Consider the following 21,107-nt stretch of genomic DNA (forward strand, 5'->3'; position numbering starts at 1 on the left):
GAGGAATGGAGTGCTGTGCCCATGGTCTCGTCAAGCCCTTTTGCCTCCCCATGTCCCTGAACTGGCCATCTGGGCCACTTCCCCGTCATTTTATATGGCTTTCTTTCACATCATTTGTGTGTTGGACAAGTCTTTGCTCTTAGCTCAGGTCATCCTCAAACTCGTGACCCTCCTGCGTCAGCCTCCTGAGTGCTGAGGTTACAAGTGTGTGCCACGCCCAGCCAGGAGACACTCTCAATAGTTCAGTGAATTGTAGCGTTTCTACAGGGGTGGGCGGCCATCACCCTAATAGGTTTCCCGTGTCTTCCCACTGTAGAAACTGTTCTCCGTTCCCTTCTCTCCTAGATGAACTAAATTTGCCTCTTCTGGTCCATTTTATAGCAACAAAACCATACGTAGTATATAGTCTTTGGGAACAGGCTGCCTTTCTAACCCCACTGAAAACCATTGGTTAAATCACTCTTATTACAAAAACATGATAGAAGTATGTTTCACTGTAACCCGATCATATGGCATTTAATACTGGCTCTGTTATGGTATGAGGATTTGCATTTAAATACCATGTGTGTAAATACTTAGGAAAAAGAAATATGCTGCCATGTGAGATGTCATCAGAGGCATATACAGTCATAAATCTAATACTATCATATCTGATCAGAGCTTTACTGAAATGGGCAGAAAGGCAGAGACATTGATAAACTTCCCATGTACATTTCTTCAAGGTATTTACCGGGGTTTGAATACCACCAGCAAAGAAGTTATTTATGGGGGGAGCCAACTGCCCAGTGCAAAAGGTGGAGTTAAAATATATATATATATATATATGGGATGTTTTTAATACTTAGGAGAATTGTAGTTCCTCCTGATTATCAGGAAGGGTATTTAGACTGTTTCCCTGTTCTTGGGAACACTTGAAATACTTACGCATCCAGGAAGGATCCCACGGGGAACATATACCAGGCTCTGTAGGCTCCCAGCTCTTTCCCCTTTCCTCTTTCCTCATTAGACCACCTTGGAGCCCAGGCTCCCCGGCGTGGCAAAGATGCTCAAAGCAAAAGGCGACGCCACATCTCTGTTGCTGATGGTTTGAGTTCTTTGGCCTGGAGTTATTACTGTCCTGTTTGATCAGAAGCTCCTTGACAAGGATGGAGTTTGTAAGTTATCCTCGAGAAGTTTTCCGTGTTAAAATGTTGTCTCAAGTTCGGGGAGGGGAGACAGTAGGATGGGGCCGAGGCAGGTAAGCAGGGCTGGAAGATTCTGTTGTAGGCTCCAGACTGGAAGAGGGGCCGTGTAGGCTGGGGAGCTTCAGGAGAAGAGGCCTCAGAGCCACACTCAGAGCTGTGGCTCGTACCCCTCCTAACGCTGCAACCCTTTAATGCACTTCCTCATGCTGTGGTGACCCCAACCGTAGATTATTTGTTGTTCTTTCATAACTGTGGTTTTGCCGCTGTTATGAGTCTTAATGCAAATAGTTTTTGGAGAGAGAGGTTTGCCAAAGACTTGCGACCCTTGAGTTGAGAGCTGTTGCCTTCAAGTTATCGGGTGGCATATGATATGGCTTATGTTAGTTTTGTCAACTGGACAGAAACTAGAGCTGATGAGATGATCTCAACTAAAGAATTGCCTCCTTCACATTGGCCCCTGGGCATATCTGTGGGCATCTTCTTAATTGCAAATTGATGCAGCTGGGCCTGGGCAAATGAGCAAGGAGGAGGTCGGTAAGTAAGGTTCCTCCATGACCCGTGGTCCGTGCTACAAGTTCAGCCCTTGGCGTCCTTCAGAGATGGACCGTGGGCCAGATAACCCTTTTCTCTCCAAGTTGCTTTTGGTCATGGTGCCTAACACAGCCTCAGAAAGCAAGTTAAAGATATGCCTTTTGCTAGATGGGATCTTTTGTTTTTAGTTTGTACCAGGCTGGACTTGGGCTTGCAACAATCCCCCTGCCTCTGCCTCCTGAGTGCTGGTGTTACAGATTTGCGCTTCTGGACCCAGCTGCAGAGGGGCTTTTGGAGAGGAGGCTGGCGGAGGAGGAGGAGGTAGGGTTTGACTTTTTTATTTTTGTTTCCAAACCTACTGTTCATTTTCCACTGTGGAGAGAGAGGTCTTAAACATCACGTGTAAAAACTTGTGCTTTGTGTGTGGGCGAGAACTGTTGCCTGTTTCCTCCAGGCTGAGGCTGTGAGCACAGCTTTGGGAAGCATTGTCTGAGTGGAATAAAGTGATGTAAAAACTCGTGGTAAAATAAAGGAATGATAAAGCTGCACCAAAATTCCTAATGACGGACACGTGTTGATTCCCAGGGTAGGAGATGTAGGCTGCTACCAGACAGGTGCGGGGCGTGCAGCTTTGAGGGCGGCTTTGAACTGTTGGTGCCCAGGGTAGGAGATGTAGGCTGCTACCAGACAGGTGCCGGGCGTGCAGCTTTGAGGGCGGCTATGAACTGTTGATTCCCAGGGTAGGAGATGTAGGCTGCTACCAGACAGGTGCCGGGCGTGCAGCTGTGAGGCGGCTATGAACTGGTGGTGCCCAGGGTAGGAGATGTAGGCTGCTACCAGACAGGTGCCGGGCGTGCAGCTTTGAGGGCGGCTATGAACTGGTGGTGCCCAGGGTAGGAGATGTAGGCTGCTACCAGACAGGTGCGGGGCGTGCAGCTTTGAGGGTGGCTATGAACTGGTGGTGCCCAGGGTAGGAGATGTAGGCTGCTACCAGACAGGTGCCGGGCGTGCAGCTTTGAGGGCGGCTATGAACTGGTGGTGCCCAGGGTAGGAGATGTAGGCTGCTACCAGACAGGTGCCGGGCGTGCAGCTTTGAGGGCGGCTATGAACTGTTGGTGCCCAGGGTAGGAGATGTAGGCTGCTACCAGACAGGTGCCGGGCGTGCAGCTTTGAGGGCGGCTATGAACTGTTGGTGCCCAGGGTAGGAGATGTAGGCTGCTACCAGACAGGTGCCGGGCGTGCAGCTTTGAGGGCGGCTATGAACTGTTGGTGCCCAGGGTAGGAGATGTAGGCTGCTACCAGACAGGTGCCGGGCGTGCAGCTTTGAGGGCGGCTATGAACTGTTGGCTATCAGGCCTGTGTCACACTGAGTAAGAAGCAGCTCTCTCTAAAAGATTGTCAGGATTGACTGTCGGTCCCTTTCCTGATAAAACTGGGCCTGAAGTTTGAATTTGCAGTTATCCTTTTTGAGTCTGTCCTATATTCACCTCTCTGCTGTTCCTTCCAACCACTTTAGATTTCAGGGTACGGTTTAAACCAGATTCCTAAAAGGACCCACAACTCCCATTCCGACATAAAATAACAGAAGAAACAGGCTTCACACCCCTTATTCCCCTTACCCCTCCCTCATTTTTTTGACGGGAATGCCAATCAATGATCTAGTTCTGAGCCGTCTGAATTTCATTTAAAGTTCAAGGGTGCCATCTTGATTAATATACATGCCGGGAAGTTCTAGAGAGTTCTACATAATTGTAAAGTAGAAGAGAACTGGATATAATGATAGACAGACTGCCTGTCGTATCATTTGTGATAAATTTAGCCAGCAGGTGCTGTGTCTTTATCTTCTGGTCTCTGTTTTCCACCCTTAAGGCCTTACTATGTATTCCAGGCAGGCTTTGAACTTGTGGCAATCATCCTGCCTTAGATTCTTAAGTGTTGGGATTTCTAGGTGTGTGTCACCACACAGGGTCCAGTTTTTTCTTTTGTCTTTTTAAACTTTATTGTGGTCTGGCTTGTATAGAAAAAAGTACCATAATTTTAATCTGCATGACAGGTTGGTCTGGGCATAGGTTTGACTCCGTTCCACCCTCACCACCCATCAAGGAAATGGATGTGCCCGAGGCTACTGAAAATTGTCCTTTCCATAAACAGCAAAAGCTGTGCCCTTTCCCGAGGGGCAGTGCCCGCTCTCTTCAGACCTCAGAATCCCGAATCCCGGTCCTCTTGCTGCGTGTATTGCCAGACTGTGAAGCCATACTTGCAGGAGCTTGGGAAGAGCTTAGCTCTTCCGAGAGAAGAGCTTTCTGTTACTGCTGTAAATTGGGTTAGAAGTGAGAGCTTAGCCTTTGATGAGCGAGCCGAGCCCTCTCTGCGTAAGAGTCGGGATTTAAGGTCCTCTCAGACAGCTGACAGTGGGAGTGGAAATTGGAAGTCAGTGAGAAAGCGGAGATAAGAAGGTTGCTGCCCCCGTGGTGAGAGGTCTGTTCCCAGGGAGAAATTGATCAGCCATGGCTGGAGGCAGATTAAATGGCAATACATCTCACTGCCTCTCTGGGGTGGGAGCTCCTGCAGGTGTGTGAAGCCCTGTACAAGAGCAGGCCTGCTCCTGGGTAGGTCCCTGGGCTCTGCTCTGCACGGTCCCCTTCCACCTCTTAAAGGGAACAAGGCGGCTTTTTGTCCTGGCTTACGTGCTTCTGGGGAAAATCCACTTCTGTTGTAGTTGTAAATTAGACCAAAGAGAGGAATCTGGTTTATTGCTAGTGTGGAAGTTAAAAGCTGGCTCCCTTTCCCAAGTGGTCTCTTAATTACATTCATTAGTTCTTAAATGTTAATTGGAATTGCCGAAGTTTAATTCCTGAAAGGTTTAGATTTTTATAAGGAACTTCTTCATTTATCGCATTACTATGTTCCATGGTGGGCTTTGTGCAGTGCTTTTAAATTAGAAGAATGGATTATTAATTGCGAATGCATTTGGTGACTAAGACAACCAAATGTCTACATTTAAATCCACATTTGTCTTACCTGCTGATATTTTCTGCAGAGTGTTTGTGTGCAAACAGTTCATTTTGATGACAACACACCCTTTGAGATCCCACGCTTAATTCAGCTTTTTATAAGATAAAGTTATAAAATTGATGGGAGGAGGAAACTTTGGAGACGGAGTGACAGGCGTGGGATATTTGGTTCTTACATAAACTCGAGGCTTCATGTCAAAAAGCCTCCTCCAGTTCCCCTCTGAGAGTAAGTGGAAGATGAGGCCCAGAAGAAAATTTGAATGCCAGGTGTTTATTTCATTGTTCACACTTGAGAAATCTCCTAGCATTCACAGGGCAGTTCTTCAAAAAGAAACACCAGTTTTGTAATCACAGACTATTATGTGGCTTCCTGGAGGGATACATTGCAAGTAGTACAGAAAAGACAGACATGTCCCTCCTCCAGTGACTTTTGAGATTAAAAAAAAAAAAATCTTAATTACTGAAGGGAGGTCAGAGGTATGAGCTTAGCCGTCTCTATTGGGTCGAGGAGCTGGCTCAGCTGGGAGAGCGCTTGCTCTGCCGGCTCAAGGACCTGGGCTCAGAGCCCAGCACCCACCAGAGCCCAGCACAGTGGCCCCAGGGATGGGGAGACAGGCTGATCCGTGGAGCGATCACACCGTCTGGCCTAGCTGATGAGTTTCAGGTTCACCGAGAGACCCATCTACACAAGGTGGGGAGCAGTTGAAGAAGACACATCCAGCATTGAATTCCGGCCTCCACTCATGCTCACACATGTATGTACACGTGTAAATTAGTCTGTGGCGCTTGTCTAGGAAAGGTAACAGTTATTTTTGTTGTTGGTAGGTACGTGTGTATGTGTGTGTGTGCCTCTGTGTGTGTTTGTGTGTGTTGTTTACATACTACATTTCTTATATCTTTTCCTCTGGAAATAACTTAAACAGCTCAGAGTTCTCAGTCATGGATGTGAAAATGCTGTAAGAGAGGTGTTTAACGAAGTTTAACTTTAACCAGGTACTTAAACCACAAATGTCCGCTGTGATGTCACCTGGGAACATGGCCCTTCGATGAATAGAAGCTTTGTCTGTTCCTAGCTGACCAGAGTATTGAAATGGAACAGTAGCTGCTAATTCATCTTAAAAATGAAAAGAATCCAGTTGTCCCAGGGGTCCGTGATTCACCTGTGTATTTGGTACATAGAACTTTCTGAGATTTTTGTACCCTGCCTCCTGTCATGGCCCAAAGTATCCACCCCAGAGTGCACTGCTGACTGGATGTCTGCCGCCCTGGCTGTTATGGAGAAGTTTGGTCTCCAGGTACAATTTCTTTAGCTTCTTTTTAAGAGTCAATCCACTCATACTGGACCTCAAATGACAAGGCCTAGTTTTTAATCACAGAGAACCAGACTTCAGCCTGCCTCACATGGGCCGGGGGGTGGAGGTCCTGAGGGAGGAGCGGGGGTGAGGGGTCCTGAGGGAGGGTGGATGTGGAAGATCAAGAGCAGGATGAGCCGACACAGGAGGAGGCAGGAAAGACAGAGGGATAGTGTGGAGGTAAGTTCTGGAATCTGCGGTAGTCACAGCAGCTGAGGAGGTTGGGAAGCAAGCAAAGGTGAAACGATTGCCCCCCACACCCCTGTGGGTAGAGATGTTCCATTGCAATAAAAAGAATTCGGTTCAGGAATGAGGCCTGCTCCCAGAATGAGGGCCACTGTGCTTCCGTGTCTCCGTGAACTGTAGCTCATTGTGAAGACTGAAGAACGTTGGCCACCAAAGTCATGGACTTCCAACACCATGGACCAAGTCTGAACCAATCTTGAGGGTCCTGGAGAAAGAACAGGATGCAATAAAGCAGTGTCCCCAGCAACATCAGCATCAAAGAGGGAGGTGCCTGGGGCCTACAGCTCCTGAGAAGAAATAGCCATCAGTCATGGTAGAAGGTACCTCACGGGCAGTAAAGATAGCAGCCATCTTCCAGTAGCTGGGAGAGAGTACCCGTTCTTACTGCTTCAGACACAGTTGCTTTGACTCTGTATTGGGGTGGTGGGAAGTTCGTAGTGGATTTGGGAAATTGAAGGTGTGTGTGGTGGCGGGTAACTGTAGGACAGTGTTGTTCTGAGGTCACGGACATGGTGGGCTGTCCCTTTATAGGATGGAGAAGTGTCAGGAGCAGAAGTGCCTGGCAGTCTTAGCAGTCCTGTAAAAGGCTGCAGGAGCTCTCAGCTGTAAGTGGCAGATGGTGGACGAAGTCGTCGTTGCCCCTTGTGGTGCGCAGTCCATGACCATTATTAACAGTCTGTTTGCCGATTTCCCCATCTCTTACCTGTTTCCATGGCCCTCAAAGACATTCCTAGCCATTCGCAAACACCGTAGAGCGCTGGCAATCTGATGGCCACGTAAACCAGGACCACGTGTATCAGGACCACATGTACCAGGACCACGTGTATCAGGACCACATGTACCAGGACCACGTGTGCCAGAACCACATGTACCAGGACCACGTGTGCCAGAACCACATGTACCAGGACCACATGTATCAGGACCACGTGTGCCAGGACCACGTGTGCCAGGACCACGTGTACCAGGACCACGTGTGCCAGGACCACGTGTACCAGGACCAAGCATGCCAGAACCATGCCTGGCCTCCTTGTTTCAGCTCTGATTATGTAGTGCTGTGGTTTTTTTCTTTTGCATTTTTATGCCTTTAAAAATGATTTCACTGTTTATAAACACTGTTCCCCACCCCACCCCTTGCAAGCACTAACGTAGTACCTACCCGCCGTTTCTAAGGATGCGATCAGTATGTATTAGACTCCGTTAGACATGGACTAGTGCTGCCGCAGTGAGCCCTGTGCTAACAGGCAGCTTGTGTTCAGTAACATGTCTGTCAGTAGAAGCATGCAGAAAATGAGGTATGTATTGATCCATCGATGAAAACGTGAGTTGAGGCTCACAGATGCCTGGCCCTGTATTTCCCATAGGAGCAATGGTTCAGTCACTAATTTAGTCATGACTTCATTGACTGTAATTGCATCAACTAGCAAGACTCAATTGCATTTTTATTAGGTGAAAACCCAAGTTAAGGAATTAACTTCCTGTATCAGTTATTTTACAATTGTTTAATACTCAGAGATAGAAAATATTACGCATCTTTCATACAAATGGGCATAGATCAGATGGTACACTAACTAAACTGTTTTACTGTCAAGACTTTACTTTTGGAAACATTCAAGTGTAGTCATTGTTAACCTCTGATGATTGGTTCAGAATGAGCACAGATTCATGGGTGCATAACAGAAAAGATATCAGCGTTTAGGCTGCACACATCCTCTTGTATTCGTCTGGCCATCATGAGTTTACTTGCAATGCCTAACCCAGTGAAATAGTATGAAAAGAGACATTACACAGATTTGCTTATGATGTAATGAAAAGGGGAAAGTGTTTGTATATGTTCACTATAAACCTAAGTTTTTCATTTTGTTTGTTTTGTTTTGTTTTTTGTTTTCTGAGACAAGGTTTCTCTGTGTAACAGTCCTCGCTATCCTGGAACTCACTCTGTAGACCACACTGGCCTTGAACTTACGGAGATCCTCCTGTCTCTGCCTCCTGGGTGCTGGGATTAAAGGCACGTGCCACTACCGCCTGGCCAAACCCAAGTTTTAAAGGTGAAGTTTTAGCTTCATTTGGGGTGGGGAGATGCTGGGGGCTATAGTGCTCACTGTGCAAACATGAGGACCCGAGTTCAGGTCCCCAGCACTCACGTAAAAGCCACGTGCACATCTGATACCCCAGGGATGGGAGGCGTGCCATTGAGACAGGCAGATCCCGGTGGCTTCTGGGTTTCCATACTAGCCAAAACAGCAAGGAGGGAAGAAACCCTGTTTCAAAGAATAAGGTTGAAAGCAATAAATGAAGACATTTATTGATGGCTTGTAGAATTGTGTGTATAAATGTGTGTGCATCCCATGTGCATACACACACATGTATACACCCACAGAAGCTTTTCAAACACAGAGATAATTTAAGATGCACACATCCTGTCTGAGTGGGGAATCCTTAGATTTACTTAGCCAAACTTACAGATTCAGAGAACTGATTCTATTGTTAAAATAATTAGTAAATTTTTGGAAAATAATCTTTTTAATGATTGATTTTTATTATATCATAGCTCAAAAACCTTTTTATAAGAGTCAGCCTGACTCCTTTATTGAAAGAAAAAGACGTTTCTATTTTTGTTCAAGGGATCCATCATTAAAAATAACTGAGCTGAGTCAGTTTGATTCTGGACCTGTGGCCATGGGGAGACATTTTAGCAAAAGGAATCTTAGTTCTTTCCCCACCCCCCAAGTGGAGGTACTTCGATGAGACATAAATTGTTCAGCTGTCACAATGATTGATGTCACTCAGGTTTGCATCTGAGGAGGAGGCAGAAAAGCAACCAGATGCATGTCTACCAAGGAGAGCACAGGTCCGTTTATTCCTGTCGTTGGGCATCCAGACGAGAAGGGGCAGCGGGAAGCTGAAACACCGCGTTTTAGTGACAGACTCCAGGGGTTCCGTGGGAAGTGAGCAGTCTGGTCGCCCGCAGCTCTTCTTTCAAGATACATGTTGTATGATCCTGGATGCCCCTTCCACACGCTTCTGCTGGAAGTCTTCGGAACACCTGAGGCCACTGACCTTTCTGACAAATTAATTTTTAAGATGTCTAGATTTTCCAAGCTCTTGAGCCTCAGATCTGGGTGTGCATTTGAGTGTTTTATATGAATTTGGTCATACCTTATTCTTATGTTTCCTTGTGAGATTCACCATGATTTCTGAACAAGTAAAGTCGCAGGCACTCTGTGAAGAAGGATGGTAGGAGACAGGAACGCACAAGCAAGCTAGTCTCTCTTTGCAATGCCACCTCAGGCCACTCCAGCGATGCTGACCGTGATGCTATTCCTCCGAGACGTGCGGGTTTTCTCTTTTGTTCACGTCGTCTACTAAAACCTCCGTTGTTCTTCTGAGACAGGGCCTGCCACGGTGTCCCAGGCTGGCCCAGCCTGGCCTCAGACTCCTAAGTGCTGAGATTACAAGGTGTGTGCTCCTGCTCTCCAAGTTCTGAAAACTCTTCAAGTTATAAAGTCAGAGAAAGGACACCTGTTTAGAAGGGGATAAAGAAGTCTGTAGGGTTTAATAAACTAGTTTAACACAGGCATCCCATGAACTATAGCGCGGCCGCCGTGCCCTCTCACCCCACGACCCCCTTCACTTGGCCTTTACCATCTCTCATTACCATAGGTCAGATTCTGTGTTGATCTGCACGGGAACACACATACGGCTAATTTAAAACCACAGCGTTTGGTTTTGAATTCCCAACTGGATGCTTGTCCCACGCACTTAACTCCAAGGAGAGGAACTGATCCCTGTGGGTTCTGCCCTTGGTCTTGTTTATTGCTTAGCCCAGTGCTCTGACAGGGCGCTCGTGCACTAATTAAATGAATCGTCTTGATTTTTATAAAAATGAATTACTAACTTATGATTTGTAAGTCTCATACTTTATGAGTACGTCAGTGTGTGTGTGTGTTTGCATTGTGATAGAAGAAGGATGTGCTGACATTTTATTTTGTGGGCAGTGCTGAGCTTTGCTCTTGGTGCATGCAGGATGGCTGCTGGAAATCTACCCACATGCCCCTCTTCAGAAGAGACAGAGAGGCTGAAAGGTGGCTGCCCTGCCTGTGATCAGCTAGCGCTTGGCCTGTGTCCTTCACCTTGCCCAGGACTCTGCAAGGACACACCATCACCCTCCCAGTGTGTCTTCATTCAGGAAGTCACGATGGCTTTATCTAAGTGTGTAGAGAAGTCCCCTCAGCAGAGAGAGGGGCAAATAGCTACAGAAGGATCTGACACATCACAGTTTCGCAAAGTCCGTGGCAGACCGAATTGAATTGCGTGTTCAACAACAGAGTACTAGGTCGGAATGCAGAGTCTATGCTGACTTTGGTAGTCGAACCTCTGCACACAGTTATTTGGTCTGCCCAACCTTCCTGATGACTCGCTGTGAGAGCCCTGTAGCTGAAGGGAAACTGGTCTTGTGGCATCACTCCGTAGCGTAACCCTGTGGGGTCAGTCCTTACTGGTTGATGCTCATCCCCAGAGTTATTTAGCAGAGAAGGGAAGGCGACTCTCTTACATTATTTTAAGTGTAGCCCAAAGATGACAGCCCTGTGAGTGAGGTACAGTGCTTGCTCGCATGGGCACTGCAGGAGGTACACAGGGGGTACCTCGAGCGTGCTCTTTGGTTCTCTAGGCATTTCTGAACACCTTTGTCAGCTGTTCCTATGTTCTTTGTGGCCTGTGCCGGTGACTCCTGGTGGTCATGTAAGTTCTAGAAAAATGTGACTGTCCAAGTTCTCAGGGTGTTATTTTCAGAACTCGTTCAAATGGTGTGGTACTGGTATTTTTTCAGTTTGATTTTGGCAGCCATGGCCCCTGAGGTTTTTAAAGCTTATCAAAGCAATGTCAGCCACTTGGTTCCAAGGAAGGAGAATTCCAACGGTTGGAGAGGTCCTGGTGGTATCGGTGCTGAGAGCATAGCGTGTGGTGACTTCATAGCTCCGTATTGACTTAGGCAGCCACAGCGGCAACTGTAAGCCAAGTTTGTTCAGTGAGGAAAGCTCTGGTTTTCTGGTGTTTGAGGTGTTGAAGGAAAGGAAAATGGCTGTTGGACTCATTGGCAGTAACGCGAGGTTTGCCGCCTGTGCCGATGGCGCCACTGGTGTGGGCACCGCTGGTGTGGTTGCCGGTGCTGCCGGCCTTGGTGATGACCGTATGCTAGTGTTGGTCACTGCAGTTTGTCTAGGACCACCTCAGACTCTCACCGTTGTGTTCTCAGGGAGTGCTCAGAGTGACCGCCGAACCCAGTGTGCTGGCGTGATGTGTACCCATAAGGCAGCTAAGACACCAGCTACGGTCACACCGAAGACGAAACTGTGACTCTGGGTTTGCCATTCAACAAGGGGGGGTAGCAGATCCGACCTGGAAACATGATTGTGAGGTTAAATGAGACAACACTCAAGCACACAGAAGCCTCAGTGAACACCAGCTCTCTCTGGCTTTGCGGTTTTCCATCCAAGGTCACACTGCCAGCTCCTTACTCCCTGTCCTCCTCACTGCTTCAGTTCACAATGAATATCTGGTGTAAACAGAGCCATGCCGTTGGTTTTAGAGTCATAGTAAAAGAAGGAACAATGGGCGGAGGCAGAGTTTTTGGTTTGAAGCTAGAGTCTATCCTTGGAGAGAGAGAGAAAGAGAGAGAGAGAGAGAGAGAGAGAGAGAGAGAGAGAGAGGATGGCTTTCTGGCTGTCTAGCTGGCTGTGGTCCTTCTGCCTGAGTGTGTATGCGTATTTTTAGTGTGGATTTTAGAACAAATGAATGGGCTATTCTGTTTGCAGTGTCCAGAGGGGCTTATCAAACAGTTACAAAGAGCTCTGAAGATGGCAGCCTCTACTTCCTGTCCATGTCACCCTAGTTGTTTATATTCCGAGACCATTTCATGGATTTCCTCTGTGAGTGATGGTCATGCATAGGCAGCCCTGCAGCTCTGTCTCTGCATGCTGACAACGGCATTGTCAGCAAGTGACGCATTTGAGGTTGGAATGAGAGAAGAGAGAGGGATGAGTATTTTGCACTCCACACGCCATCATGGATCCTGAATGGATCTTCACATTTGCCCATTCTCAATCACATCCCCTGGAGAGTGTGGTTGGAAACACAAACCTGTCTCCTGCTGAGTCAGTGATAGTACCTGCTCCTCAAGCACCTGGTGGTGCATGTGAAGAGAGAGGTCCCCACCACTCCTGGAGCCTGCTCTGTGCAGGGTGCTCTCTCCCAGTGACACCAACAGGAAGCTGCTGTAGAATTGTGATCTGGCTGAGAGCTGCATTCTGCGCCTTCGCTGCTCTTAATGCAGGAGACAATCCCCCCCCCCAGCTGTTTGCACATCGTGACTCCATGTAAATAGTCTTCCCATGATTCCACGGGAAAGTGCTGAGAATTCAGGATCACCGCTCACTGCTGGGATCAATTTCTCTCCGACAGACTAAAGAGTATCCATAACGCCATAAATGAAAACACATGTTAGAATAACGGCAGTGGAGATGGGGGAGGGAGAAGGAACCGCGGGACAGTCAGGAGCGACCTCACGGAGGAGCGATGGTGCTTGGCCGCTACTTGGCAGAGAATAAAGGACATTTGGGACAGAGTTCCTTTTGTGCAGTTCCTTCTTTTTTTCCTCCTTGAGGTTTTACTTTTTTTTTCTATGCATTGAAAAGCAAAGGATAGCATTTTTTCTTTCTATTTCTAGAAGGATTTTTAAAAAATAAACAATGAGCTTTTGTAATTGTCTTAAACGGGGCTATGAATAAAAAGAACAGAGCTCTTTTGGGGCTCCTCCTGGCCACTCCACGTGAGCTCTGCCAGTGCGTAAGACACTAAAGCCAGGCTTGGTGGTGCACACCTCTCGTCCTGGCACTCTAGAGGCAGAGGCAGGAGGATCTCTGAGTGTGGGGCCAGCCTGCCCTACCCTGTGAGTTCCAGGACAGGCAAGTCTACATAGTAAGACCGTGTCTCAAAATAAAATAAGATATAGATTTAAAAAATAAAAAATTAGGACATTAAAATTAATGTAGGAAATGCTAGTTTAGAAAGCTATTTGTTGTTGCTGTTTGTTTTCTTTTTCATTTTGTGAGTATGTGTGTGAGTGTCAGTGTGAGTGTGTCTGGGTGGGTGGGTGTGATTGTGTGTGTGTATGTGCATGTGTGTGAGTATGTGTGTGTGCATGTGCATCTGTGTGTGAGTATAAGTATGTGTGTGTCTGGGTGTGAGTGTGTGTGAGTGTATGTGCGTATGTGTGTGCATGTGTAAGCATGGACAGAGGACAGCCGTGAGAGTCACTTCTTAGGCACCATCTACCCTTTTTCTTTTTAATTCCAAGACAGAGTATCACTGGTTTGGAGAGTGGTCCAGAGAGTGGCTGGGTTCTTGAGGGCTCCTCAGCGCTGCTGTGACAAATCCAAACCATCACACCACACTTTTCTTTGTCTCATAAGTGTGGAAGCACTGACTGAACCACACCCCCTTCCAAGTTTTGGCAATTTTTTTTTCTTGTAAATTCCAAAGTAGCTGCTGGACAATCATGATACATACTGATTTGCTGATATCTTAAAATGCCATAAAATGACAACTATTTTAAATTTACTTTTATAACCTGTTTGAACATGTCCACATTAATGATGAGATGCATCATTTATCACTTTCATTGTCATTTGTTGTTTTTGCCCTTGCATTCTCTCTCTTCCCCTCACTCCCTCTCTCCCCTCTCCCTCCCTCCTTCAAGACAGGGTCTCACTCTGCACCCAGGCTGGCCTTGTACTCGTGACCTCCCTGCTTTGGGCTGCTGAGTGTAGAGATGACCATATATGCCTCTTATTCAGCTGCCTCTTTTATGCTCCTTCCATGTTTCATATTTAAGAGTTAAGGAGATATCAGACCTTCGTCTAGCTCCTCACATCCCTGACCTCTGTGGGATTCTCAAACGACACACCAGACAGCACTCACATGAGAACAGGAAGTGCGGGCATTTCTCCAGAATGTAAGAGCCGCTGTTCAGCCATATCCGGCCTCCTTCGCGCACCTCAGATCTAGAGCTGTCTGTGTAAATGTTAGAAACATCGGTAGATAAAGCATCAGCAAATGGAATGGCAGCCCTCTGGTGATCTGTCAGAAATCCTAAGGATGTGCACAACTTTAGCTGGTTCTGGAAGGGCTAAAATGCTCACCCACCGATGTCCACGGAAGCGGAAGCGTGGGGTTAATGATAAGCCAGAATCGCAAATCCTCTGGAGGGCCGGCTTAGTCACACATGGGCGGCTTTGCCCCTACACACTTCTGTGTGACTGAAAATGGCAGGAGTGGCTTGGTGGCCCCCAGATGTAGTGTAGTATATTTTATGGAACACATCAGTATTTGCAAGCTGAGAACTTGGAAGTCATAGCATCAGCAAATGTGTGAACGTGTGGTAGAGGAAAGCTGTAGAATGTGATGTTTGCAGTGAGTGCTGAGGGTGGGAGGGTTAGTGGAAATGTCTCGTTCTGAAGGAAGGGGTAGTGATGGTCACACAGCAGTGGGATTGCGTTTAATACCACTAAACTGTATACCTTGAAATCTGTTAAAATGTAAATGTTACATTTAATTTATCCTAGTTCTAAAAGGTAGAAAACATAATAAACACTGAATAACAATAATTTTGAAACAAAATTTTAATACCAACTAAAATACTTTACTTTTGGAAAGACTGGTTTTTTTTTTATTAAAATTATTTCAACGTGTCTCCCTGAAAGATAAAGTCGTACAACACTGTACTAACACCACACTCTAACATTAAAGATTCATGCTTTAAGTGGTGGCTCACACATTACCCCAGCGCTTGGAAGTCCGAGGCAAGAGGATTGCTAGGAGTTGGCAGCCCTATACAATGAAGCCCTGTCTATGAAGAAATAAAAGGTAACAAATCAATTCCTTGATATCATTGCTTACAATGGAGCCATTTTCGAGTAAAAAGGTTTGTTTCTCCACATCAGCCTATTCTTCCCAACGCACACCATTCTGAGATGGAGTCATCTTGTCTTTAAGACCACAGCCGTCTTGGCAGGTGTCGTCAGTCTTTGATGACAAATGCATCCTGGGTGGGAATGTGGTAGGGTTCACCATCTTGCTGACATAGTCTAGGAAATGCTTAGAGAGTGGTACGCTAATTAGGATCAAATCCAGAAACTCATTTTTGGTAGATAAACTTGGCCAATCATATGAAAAGAAAAACACTTAATTGCCTTTTCTTCTTCCTGTTTGGCTTGTGTTAGCATCACCCTGAACCCTTCTTCCTGCTTCCAGACAGCATGGTGACCACGGCCAAACCCAGAACCTTTGATAGAAACTGGCATCCTGTGTTGAAGCCAGAACGGATAGCTGGGAAGTGGTGAAGTGATGTAGTAATGTAGATGAGGGATGAACCTGATTCAGCCATACACCAGACTCGGCAGTGCACACAATTCATGTACCATTTCAACCATGAATTAAAGCTAAAGTTGAAAAAGAGACCCAGGCACAGGTGCAAGCCTGCAGTCCCAGAAGTTCAAGGTCACCGTTGACTACAAAGTATCATTGCTTTCTCTATGTGAGACTTTCAAAAATTAACAAGGAAAAAAAATGAGGGAATGGCAGGAGGAAAATGAAGAGGAGGAAGAAGAAATAACAGGCAGGACAGGAGAGAGAGCCTGTGAAACCTTACTACTCTCACAGTGTTTGACCATAAACTTTTATCTTGAGGTTTTAAAGTCCACGTACCAAAAATCAAAAACTGTTAATAGCGTTTGGCTTTGTTTTCTAAGATGGATACTTGAACACGTGACTCCTTGTGTACCTCAAGAAGGTGTCAGGATCATCCGTGGTGGAGGCCAAATGCACTTGGCTTAAGTTTTAGGCTCAAAGATTTTGGGTTGTATTACAGTGGCGAGATAGCCTGGGAATTTGCTGTGATTCGAACGTTGCCTTTAAGACTCAGTGACCTGAAACTGCTGCTTTTTATTTGGAGACAGGGTCTCATTTATAGCCCTGGCTGATGTTGCTGTATAGATCAGGCTGGCCTTAAACTCAGAGAATTTCCTGACTGCCTATAAATACTGGGATTAAAGGCAGGTGCCCTAATGCTGAACTGAAATGCCCCTTTAAGAGATGGTTATGTTTTCTCATGAATGGATTCATGTCGAGCTGTAGGGGTGGCTTCCTGGTTAAAGAGGATAAATTCGGCTGCATGTCTACTTCTGTCTTCCACACCCGTCATTGCTGTGGTTTTTCCAGCATCTAAAACCATGAACAAATAAACTTCTGTTGTCAGTAACTCACCCTGTTTGTCAGTAACTCATACTGTGTTCTAGCTGCAGAAAAGACCAAGACCATAAAATTGGGAAATGTGTGTGTGTGTGTGCATGCTCACGTGTGTGTGTCTGTGTGTGTGTAGCCCTGTGACCTCAGTAGCCAAGTCTCATGTTGAATAGCTGCAGGCATCCCCTCCTCCTAGTCACGTTGATGATACCACGTTTGCTGCACTGGCTGCTGCCATCTGTATTTCTTGCTGTCTGGAGGGGACACTTAAATTTTGACAAAATACTTGGCCTCTTCTGGTGCTGAGAAGAGTTTTTATGTTCCTCTTGTGACTTGACTGAGTACATCAGAATATTCAAAAAGCTGTTTCTTCACTCTCTTTCTTATTCATGACTTTGACCACTGACTGGTTGTCCCGGAAGGTCTGGGCACCATAGAAACTACATATTGCATCTGAGCTATGGATATATTTAGTCACACATCACTCATCTAGCTGTTCAAAATACATGAAGCCTGTCTTATGTTTCATGATGCTCAGAATTGTCTGTTGCCCGTTCATTTGTAAAATATCACTTCATTTAAAACTTTCTATTTATTTGTCTGTCTGTCTCTGTCTGTCTGTCGATGTTTGACTCAGTGTCTGTTCAGGTTGCCTTTGAACTCAGTATATAACTGAGGATGACCTTGAATATTCTGACCTCTACTGGAGTGAGCTTTTTATTCCCACTCTGTGGATTCTGGGAAAACTCAGCGGTCATCAGGCATGGTGGCAAGTGGCTATACCTGCGGAGATATCTCACCAGCCCCCTTGATTCTCGATTACCTTTTTCTCCAAGAAGTAGCATTAGAACAAGGAGAACCACTCCTGTTCTCTACTAGAATTCATCTGTCCTTTCTAGATCATTCCATCTGCTCAGTAGGTTGAGGGATTGTTCGCTATGGTCAGAGAATCTGAACCTTGCTTTAGCTAGAGTAGCGTAGATATCTGTAGATCGTGACATCGTAGGGAGAGGGGTTTGCCATAAGAGAAGTCAGGTACAAGGACAACCACTAGTTGTTGGGTTTTTCTAGAGGAAAAGACACAAACAAATGTTTATGATCAGGTTTAGGTGACTGGAAGACGTTTTGATGCAGAAGGCAAAGAATTGGTGTCAGATTCCCCACAGCAGCAAAGGATGAGGTGAGCATGGGGAGCTCACAGACCATACTGTGATTCTCCATAGTTTTATGGGGTACACATTGAAAAGATTCAAGGTAAGGGGCGTGGTACATGCTTATGAGCCTAGGTCGCAGGAGAGTTACAAATTCAAAAAAAAAAATTTGAACAATCCATAAAATACATGGCAGTAAATTGGTTTATTACATGAAGGAATGACAATAGTGTTATCCACAATTTTCATTTGTAGAGAAAGAAATAAATGTGGTAATATGTCAGTTTGGGGTGTAGATCCCTGTCTGTCTAAGTGTATACACACGTGCTTGGTGTTTAAAGGTTTTCCCTCCAGAGAAAAACGTGTGTCATCGTCAATAGTTCCTACAACAATGAGTATTGTAGAGAAGGAACTGTCACCTGTGAACGGATACAATTCTGTGTCCCATAGTTCTTTGATCGGTCATTGTCCTTTGGAGGGCTTTGGCTTAGATGCTCTACAGAGCTTTGTGGAATCCGACAGAGTAGGACTGGGTAAACCCTACACGTCCTAAAGCAAGCCGTTCTTCCCTGACCTTTATTTTTCTGGTTTTAAACCCCTGGGTAGATGGGATTCTTAACCTTCTGATTGACATCTCTTAATTTCCCTCCTGCTCTTTATTTTAGGGTGTTTTTCTCTCACTTTTTATTCATCTCTCTGGTTTGGAACTCAGAGGACTTGTGATAAGCATGGGAGCATCTTGATTCTAACTCTAATTTACTTGTGGCCTTGGGCGAATCGCTTCCCTCGGCTGTTTGTCGAGGCCCAAGTATGTGGCGGAGTGCAGGCGGCCTCAGTTGCTTTTTTTGCTGTGGTGTCCAGATACCCCACAGGAAACCAACAACTTGAGGGAGCTTATCATTTGAGAGGGAACCCACCATGGCAGCAGGAGAATGAGGTAGCCTGTCACATGGCGTCATGGAGCCCTTGAGAGTGAACAGGAAGTAAGTGGATAGCAAACAGGAAGTGGGCCTGGCTGTCGGGCTGTAAGGCCCCTCCCTCACTTTCTCCAGCAAGGCCCCACCCCCAGAACTGTCACAACCGTTCATCTTCCAGAAACCAAGTTCTTAAGCACGTGCACCTGTGGGAGACATTTCCCCTCAAACCAGAACATTGGATATGGATAGAACCCCACAGTGCAGAGCTTGTGGCACCTCCCTCCACCCTAGTTAATAGTTTCTTACCTTCCACTGGCGGTTCAGGGACCATCTGGAGACATGCTGCAGGAGTAGGGGCCACCCATCCTTCACTCATGCCTTGCTTGCCTCTGGATTCTGTGAAGCCTTGTCAGGGTGGTGGGACCCAGCTTCCCAAAGGCGATGGAGATCGTTCTGTGTGACAGTAGAAGTAAGATAAAGACAGCCGCGTGACTCTTAGGTGACTTCGTTCTTAGAGATTGGTGATAAATGCCACCAGTATCTAAGCAGGACTGTAACCCTGTTGGGGCAAACAAGCTCTGGTGTGTATTGGGACCTCATGGTTTGCAGAAATGAGCTGAGCTGAAGGCACCAGAGAAGTGTGCACATCACGGACCGTGTGCGAATGTGCTGCTTTGCATCCCTGGTTATAGTCAGTTACCTTCCCACATCTTTTTGTGTGAGGGGCCCTGGTCCCTACATGTGCATGACACATGCTTAATCATGGTGGATCTGCATACACCTGGACAGCATCTCCTCTAGCTGCTTAGCTTCCTAAAATTACTTAATTTCATTGTGTTTCTGAGCTGGCCCCGAACCTCCAGTGCTCTATCCAGAAAAGAATTTGAGTCCCATCGGCGGGACTTGTGTCCATGTGGCTTTGTCCTCAGATGGGGGAGGTGGCTTAGCAGCGCTATCTCCACATGCAAACCTTTGGGGTCAGGCGGTGTGCTGGGACTAGTCCATTTTCTTTGACCCTTGTGATGTTCCCGGCCTTGCCGGTGTAGTCTCTGATGTCCCGGGGGTGGTGTAGATCATTCTACGCGACAGTAAAATTAAGATAAAAACAGTCACGTGACTTTTAAGTGCATTTTAATTTTGTTCCCCCAAGGGTGACAGACTAACAAGGCAAAATGGATGTCAAGGGTCACAAAATGAATGGATACCGTTGCTCCCAGCCCCACCCCTTTCTGATACAGAGGGTGAGCCAGGGACCTTGGGTGATTGAAAGCATAGCATTCCACCCAAATGGTTTTCCCAGCTCACTGTAGCAAGAGTTTTCACATCATCTGAGTCTTTCCCTGTGTGATCAGTCCAAAGAAGAGCAAGACAGAAATGGGAGGATGGGGGTGGGGTAGGGAGATGGATGGGGCAGGACACATCAATTTTCATGTCAGAGATCTGGGCCCTTTTCCCAGGATAGCCACTCACCTGCCTTGCGGCCTCAGGTGGTTTGCCCTGAGCCTCGGTCCTCTCTGTGGAAGCGGGGTGCACACACCGGACTTTGCCCTTTGAAGGCAAGGCCTCTGTCAACCCCTAGGGCCAGTTTGCTGTGCACAGTAAATGAATGCCAGCTCTGGTTAGTGAAGTTTGAACATTAACATGCTCGCTCCCTCACTGGCCCGCTGTAGAAGAAGGGGTAGGAGGCCGGAGCCATGAGGCATTCCTGTCTGCAGTGGCCATCCTTGGGAAGTGGCCTGAAATCAGATTTCAAAGCAGTCTATGAAATTTCCAGATTTTAAAGAGATGCTGTTCAAGTCCCAATAAAACCGTGGAAAACCGGGAAAGGAAAGCATGGGGCACTTGGGGGGAAAGAGTTATGTCACCTAGGTGTTAACCAAGTGAATGTCACAGGAAGAAAATATGTCTTTATAAATGGTAAGGCTTGGCTGTGCCCTGCTCCTGCTGTAACTCGTAGGTTCTGTGGCAGCGTGGGCACTGTGTGACCGCAGTGGTCTTCAGAGATTCGCCTTCCAATGTCAGTGGGAGAGTTGACTTATCTCGGCCTACACATCCCCTCTGTAGATTGTTGTGGCGAGGGTAGTCTTCATGGGTCAGTAAATCCTGTCCATTTCACCCCTGCTAATAGAGGAAGAATCTTCAAGGTCTGCTGGCTGCCAAGCCCCAGACTTCTTAGGTCAAATCTGAACTTTGCTTTTTCTGCATCCTCTGGTTTGGCCTCCAAGGTGGGGAGCTCCTGTCCATGCCTGCACACCCTGGTTGGATGTTAGCCTGTAGGTGGTTGTCAAAGAGACCTGTGGATCGCCATCAAATCTAGTTGATTTTTTTCCCTGTCAAAGGGGTCCTAATCCAGAAGGTTCATGTGGACTAAGGGATGTGCGTCATGGTTCAAAGGCCCTCAGGCAAGGTAGGC

At 46.7% G+C, this 21,107-nt stretch overlaps 1 protein-coding gene and 1 long non-coding RNA gene across 7 annotated transcripts in view; one reads left to right on the forward strand and one right to left on the reverse strand.

The window, feature by feature from the left end:
- Positions 1 to 21,107, forward strand: part of Farp1 (FERM, ARH/RhoGEF and pleckstrin domain protein 1) — a 237,018-nt gene that overhangs the window by 83,961 nt on the left and 131,950 nt on the right. The gene's annotated exons all lie outside the window — the stretch shown is intronic.
- LOC125392048 (uncharacterized) lies at positions 4,981 to 20,288 on the reverse strand. 5 transcript variants are annotated; one of them, XR_007229378.3, is made up of 4 exons: positions 20,165 to 20,288; positions 19,665 to 19,772; positions 19,001 to 19,147; positions 4,981 to 6,532 (listed from the first exon to the last, which is right to left on the reverse strand). It is a non-coding gene; the product is annotated as an uncharacterized LOC125392048 (long non-coding RNA). The 5 variants fall into 5 exon arrangements; XR_007229376.3 differs by lacking the exon at positions 4,981 to 6,532 and adding an exon at positions 14,988 to 15,480; XR_015004712.2 differs by lacking the exon at positions 4,981 to 6,532 and adding an exon at positions 15,487 to 16,605.

Source organism: Myodes glareolus, chromosome 12 (genome assembly GCF_982192425.1).
Source record: "Myodes glareolus chromosome 12, mMyoGla1.1, whole genome shotgun sequence".
Lineage (NCBI taxonomy): Eukaryota > Metazoa > Chordata > Mammalia > Rodentia > Cricetidae > Myodes > Myodes glareolus.